Here is a 7,099-nt window from a genome sequence, read left to right on the forward strand (position 1 = left end):
AAATCAGGCGATCTCTCGAAAAAGAATGAAAATTGACAAGGTGGTAGAAGAGAAGAAGTTAGCAATGCGGGTGAAAAATAGAAGAAATCGGGGGTAAAATGGAGAAATGGGAGGCTCGGGAAGTTTACGAGGACCATGGCGGTGAGCGGGGGAAAATTACGGTAATTGTGAAGGGTTTAAATGGGGAGAAAGGGGTGAAAACAGGATCATTTGTGACCGCGACTAGTGTGAAACTATAGCTCTGACAGTGACTTTTGAGAGGAGCGAGTAGCAGCCAGGATGCCGGTACTAGTAGCAGAGCATCGTCTCGAGCGAGTTCGTCAGTTCCAGCGGCTAGACAACTACGGACCAGTGGTATGCAAATTTGAAATTTTAATTTTTATGCATTTTTGATACACTTTTTGTTGAGTCCAAGTTGAGTCGGAACAATAGTGCTGAAACTACGTTTTGGCGCTATTGTCCAATTAACTAGCGCTATTGTGCCGCAATGGCGCTATTGAGGTGTTGTTTGAACACTTTTGAAAATTGTAGCGCTATTGTAGGCTAGTTTAGGCGCTATTGTAGGCTAGTTTAGGCGCTTTTGATGGATATGCGTTATTGAGTGCCTAATTGAGCGCTTTTGTTATGAATAAGCGCTATTGTGTTGTTGTTATAGCGCTTTTGTAGTTTGTGTACTTTTGGATAGCTGATTGAGCGCTTTTGTTAGGAGTTTAGCGCTATTGTAGGTAAGTAGCGCTTTTGTGTGCAAAATAGCACTTTCGTTTGCAAGATAAGGGATGCCCCAGTTTGTGTGATAATCTCCTGATGCCAAAGATGGATGGATAGGGAGGCAAAGTGGGAGTTGTTTTGAACCATAGCAGCTTGATGAGACTTAGGTCATTGTTAAGATAAATGTCTGTTGAAGTCTAGGTTGTCATGATTGCTTACCTGTTGAGACCCGAAGATACTTGATCAAAGTATCCATTGATAGTCTAGGTTTAAACTTAAGAAAGTTTGAAACAAAACAACTGATGATGCTTGATGGATGCCCATGTGCAAGAGGATCTACGCGTGTTGTAGTTACGTGAGAGACATCCGGCGACATAGGGGTTGTGGGATCGGTTGGTAGAGGCGGAGATCGATTGTATTGCCGCGACTGGATTATATGATGTGATGCACATGCCCGTGATTCGAATGAATCACGGATTGATGACGGTATTAGCAGAGCAGTGGCATAGCGAGACGTGCACCTTTCATCTGGCACAGGGGGAGATGACAGTGACCTTGGAGGATGTGTGGCGCATCTTACATATTCCGATTCGGGGGGAGCTAGTCACATATGACAGATCATGGGGGACTCTAGTGGTTCAGAGGTTCTTCGATGAGGATGTGTTCATTGATGATGGCTCCATTGCTTGGGAGGAGATAGCTACTTTATATGAGCCTTTATCAGCAGTCGTGTCCGGTATTGTGGGAGGACTACTGTGTCCTAATAGGCGATCACATGGGTTGGCCGTTGGTTGGGGGTAGGTGATCGAGATGTTGATTATCGAGGGGACCCAATTTGCTTCGAGGTCGTGTGTGCTGGTGCACCTTTATCAGGAGTTACATGAGGTGGTATACCAGGGGAGGGGTTCCTTAGCAGTGGGAGTGATGCTGCTACATATTTGGGCATGGGAGCACCTACCAATGACTCGACTAGTGAGTCTTAGGTTCCGCGCAGTGGATCAACCGTATATGTTTATGTATAGCGTTATGATGAGTCAGCCCCACCTAGGGAAGTTAGAGTGGTGGCAACGGGCATTAGATGATTTGGATGCAGTTATATGGAGACCGTACTTGGAGTGTGAGCCCTGAGATGATGATGTGGAGGCACTGCCTTATGTGTTCATGACTTGATTCCTCATTGGGAGGACCTCATACCATGTAGAGAGATAGGTGTTGGGGAGAGTGATGAGGCAGTTTGGACGACAACAGGGACTACCTAATGGATCAGGGGAGTATACTCGGGTGATACGGGAGAGATATGCATGGGGGCCAGTGCTATCGTATGACCAGGCATTGGCGGAGTTTCAGACGCTGCAGGCGAGACCTTGGGACATACAACCAAGAGTTGTGGATGCAGGGGTATCAAATGAGTACACGCAGTACCGGGTGGCACATTCGATTCTACAGATATCTGATCCAATAGAGTCGGTGCTTGATTTTGAGGATGAGAGGGGACAGAGACAGAGGAGGGCAGGAGGTCGAGGACCGATGGCAGGTGGAGGAGGGAGAGGAGATGGTGGAGACGGAGGAGGAGGTGGTAGAGGAGGAGCTGGTAGAGGAGGTGGTGGGTTAGGGAGTCGGATTCAGCGGAGAGGGAGAGGTGGACTGCTACTACGGATATCGTAGGGACCATTGATGCAGGGAAGGGTTAGACTGGGTGGTAGAGGTATGGAGAGGGAGATCTCGATGGACAGAGGGGAGAGAGCCACTGGAGAGGGCGATACAGGTGAGGCTGTTATGGATATAAGGGAGGGAGCCACTGGAGATCTTAGGGATCATATGATAGCACATTTGCAGACCCATGTAGAGGATTTGGAGGCGGAGGTGGCAGCTAGAGATGTACAACTATTTGCATGGTAGTCAAAGCTGGCTATAGTGCTGTAGGACAGGGATAGTGCGGTAGAGAGATTAGCAAAACTTCAAGAGAGAGTTCGGGTTGGAGTAGGAGCACAAGGGCCTACGGGGGAGGTGATGAGGGAGATCCGGTGAGCACAGGCTGAGATAGATTACTGGTGGGGGTTATATGAGCAGGTGGTGCAAGCTAGTCAGCGAGCACTGAGCTATTCACAGATGCGGCAGGCCAGATCAGAGTGATCACAAAGGATGCAGAGCAATGGGGGTGTGATGGGTCCTCTACGGAGGGATAGATCAGGGGATGCAGGAGTGAGTGGGGGTTTGATGGGACCTCCACGAAGAGATAAATCGAATGGTGCGGGGACCAGTGGGGGAGCAGGTGGCGATGGTGGCACAGCATCTGGTCAGAGTGGCATCTGAGAGAGCATTTTTGCATATATGTATTTTATCATTGTTTATTTTTGGACTATATCTCGGATGGCTCTTGGTAGCCGATTTTGTAGACTTCATTGGACTCTGAGACATGAGATGATATATATGAGGAGATCCCATATTTTGATGATATGCATTTGATATGTATGGATGTTTATGCAGGATGGTGATTGTATGTTTTTATTGCTTAGATGGATATGTATGCATTGATGAGATAATTCTTATATGCATGGTTTTATTATGATTTATGATGTTGGATACTGACATATGAATGCAAGTTTATATATGTATGATTTGTTTGATACATTGTTTGTATGTATGTAATGTCATGATGAGGATGTATGCATAATGATGATATGATGAACAAGATTTTGGTGTTTCCTATTTTGATATAATGATGAGATAATGATATGCAATGATGTTAATGCAATGTTTTGAATAAATGATGTTATGTATGGTTATGCATCTAGATGTTTTTAAATGAATGTCATATGGATAAACAAAATGTAAAGTATAAATGTTTATTGATAATGTCTAGGTGAATGCATATGTATAATAGATATATAAAATAATATGAACCAATGTTTTTTGGAAACAAATGGTTTTATGATTTTAAATGCTTAAATATGATTAAGTAAAAATGATAATGTGATGGTACTACAATTTATGGTTTAATAACTGCACCTTAATGCAATTTAAAAAAGAATAATGAATGCAATGTAAATGAATCCTAACATGAGCATAATAAGATACTTAATAATGGATGAATGAATGCACCTTTTTAACTAATTAATAGATAAATGAATGTATGAAACGATAAATGATAAAGGATAATGAAATGATAATGGATAATTGACACTAAATGAATGCATAGTAAATGGTTAAATACAATCAAGGACAATTTGATCCCATGAATGAATCTAATTATTTATGATTATGCAATGATGCAAATGATTAATGAAGACTAATGTCAATAAACTAAATGAACTATATGCAATTTAATTAAAATGTCATGAATGTACTTAATGCAAAATGCAACTAAATGTAATGATGATATGATCATGAGGAATGCAAGGTTTTTGAGACTTTGCATGATGCATTGATGATGTATCAGAGTATTCAGTCGTGATTGTATCTAAGACCAGCTTAATGTTCACATTTGCATACAAATCATACATATGAATGAGTGAATGGATGGGTGATATGCAATGGAATGCAATATATAAACAGATGAGATGAAATGAGGATCCATAGTGCTCTATTTTCATCATTGAGCTTTAAAATGTTGGAAGAGAATACAAGCATCTTGACATAATGATTCAAGATGACCTGAGTATTTCTTACATGGATTTTATATAGCAAGTTAATACAAACGACTTGATATAAGGGTCAAGTCGACCAAAGTATTGCTTGTAGAATAGACAAGGATCCTCTCCGTTTAGGCATGACTTGGATCGTCCTCCTTGATCTTAGGCTGATCATATCCTGAGACAAGTTCACACCATAATAAGAGATAAAACCTTTATCCAATTTGGATGAGGTAGGAGGAACCAAAGGAAGAGCATTGGTACCTGTAAACAAACAGTATATACATAAAGAATAAAGAATATGGATCCTTGGTAATGGTTCATGCTCATATGGTCGAGGTATATGTTGTAGTCAGCAAGCCGTAAGGATCTATGACTGCATTTTGCATAAGATCACGTAGCTTAGTGAACTTCCCATGTAGACACCATTAGTACATGCCCCAGTACTTCATCGAAATAATGCACAGACGACACACAAACAATACGGTAGGAACCTGATATAGATAAACGAATGAATTACTCACAAATCAACCAAGTATTTGATAGCTTAACACAATTTTCTTGTCAAAGAAAACATCATTTTGTCTTTGTTTTGGATAAGGAAGGATGCATCCTTGTTGAAGACAGTTTGATTGTTGATGTCGATTGTTTTGGTCAATTTTGAGAAGTGATCATCATGCGAGTATTTTGTTCAATGTTTGTTTAGTATCTGCTTGGATGAGTATGTACAATGTGCTACCATGTTTTTGTTTGTTTTTCGATGTTTTCTGTTGTTTTTGGATGTTGTGTTTTTTAAATGTTTTTGGATTTTGTGAGACAATTTTGAATGTTTTTGGATTTTGTGAGACAGTTTTGAATGTTTTTGGATTCAATGAATCATAAGTAATGTAGAATCCACTTCCATCAACTAGATTAAGGGCATTGCCCCCAAGTTAGACATGACTATGAAAAAGCGGGATACAAGACGCACGAAGTACTTTCTTTGATTGCAGATCAAATAATAAGCCATGGTTTGGATGGATGGATGTGCGTATGTAATGAATGTGATCGCAATGAGCCTGAAAGATAATGGAGCCATAGCCTTTACAAGTGGCACCTGTTTGCTTGGTTTTCACTATCGCACTTACCCAAGGTGCCACCGGAGTGTTTGTTCACCGTTTGGATGCATGATTTTTCCTTATTCTTTTGATATTTTTGTATTTTCTTTAGGACATTTTTTTGAATGTTTTTGGATTGTATTTTTCTGGTATGTATAGGAGTCTGATGCTTTGTACAACTTAGGTATAAAATCTTTCGAGGTGCATGCTGTTGATTGGATCTGCTAGCGGTTCTCCTTCTGAAGTAGCCAACTGATATGCCCTAGACCCAAATATAGCAGTGATAACATATGGACCCAGCCAGTTTGATTCAAACTTTCCCTGATGTTCTCTGTTTGGTTGGTTGCGAGGATTGTCTTGGAGAACAAGATCACCTGCTTCAAATGTACGAGGTCTAACTCGATGATTATAACTTCTGCTCATGCGCTGCTAATAGGCTTTGAGGTGGTTGTATGGAGCTTGTTGCTTATCATCAAGTAGCTCTAAGTCCTAAAGATGGGATACTATGTATGCTTCATCATCGATGAGATTGTGCAAGGAAACCCGTAGTGATGGGATCTCTACCTCAATAGGTAAAATAGCTTCTGCACCATAGACCAATGAGTAAGGGGTTGCGCCTGTAGGGGTTCGAATGCTAGTTTGATATGCCCATAGTGTTGGATTCAATTAAACGTGCCAATCACGGGTGACATCAGTGACTGTCTTCTTTAGGATCCTCAATATGTTTTTATTCAATGCTTCGGCCTGACCATTGCCTTGTGGGTAATAGGGGGTGGAAAAGTGGTGTTGGGTATGAAATTTCTCACAAAGTTCTTGGACATCTTGATTTTTGAAAGGAAGCCCGTTATCTATGATGATGGACATTGGTACACCATACCAGCAGATAATGTAATTGAGGATGAATGAGGCGATCTCTTTGCCGGTGACTTGGGTAAGTGGAACAACTTTGATCCACTTTGTGAAGTATTCAGTGGCGGTAATAATGAATTTATGGCCATTGGATGAAGATGGATGGATTTTACCCACAAGGTCAAGACCCCATTGACAAAAAGGCCATGGTGTTGTGATGGGTTGAAATTCTTGTGTCGGTGCATGTATTAGGTCGCCATGAACATGGCATTTCTTGCACTTTCTAACAAAGTAATATGAGTCTTTTTCCATAGATGGCCAATAGTATCCATTGCGCAGGAGTTTCTTGGCTAATGATGGACCACTTGAGTGAGTTCCACAAATTCCTTCATGTACCTCTTCTAAGGCCTTTGTTATCTCATCTTGTTCCAGACATCAAAGAAGAGTACCATCAAGACTGCATCGGTATAGGGTTTCAGAAATAATGGTATATCGAGCAGTTTGGTGAATGAAGGTTTTACGTTGTTTATTTGATTGGTTGGGAGGAAGGGTGTGATCGCGGAGATAGGTGTAGAACTCACCGTACCATGGGGTTTCAGAACCGATAAGGCGACATATCATATCAGATTCAGGGATATCATAAGTGGGGATCCAAAGCTATTCTACCAAGAACTCGTAGCGTGTTGAATTTTGTGGAAGATCTAGGAGAGATGCGATGGTAGCCATAGCATTTGCAGCTCAATTCTGATCTCTAGGTATTTTCTCAAAGGTAATTGTAGTAAATGATGCCTTTAGATTGTCCACCATGTGCTT

The sequence above is a fragment of the Cryptomeria japonica genome, chromosome 7, assembly GCF_030272615.1.
Source record: "Cryptomeria japonica chromosome 7, Sugi_1.0, whole genome shotgun sequence".
Lineage (NCBI taxonomy): Eukaryota > Viridiplantae > Streptophyta > Pinopsida > Cupressales > Cupressaceae > Cryptomeria > Cryptomeria japonica.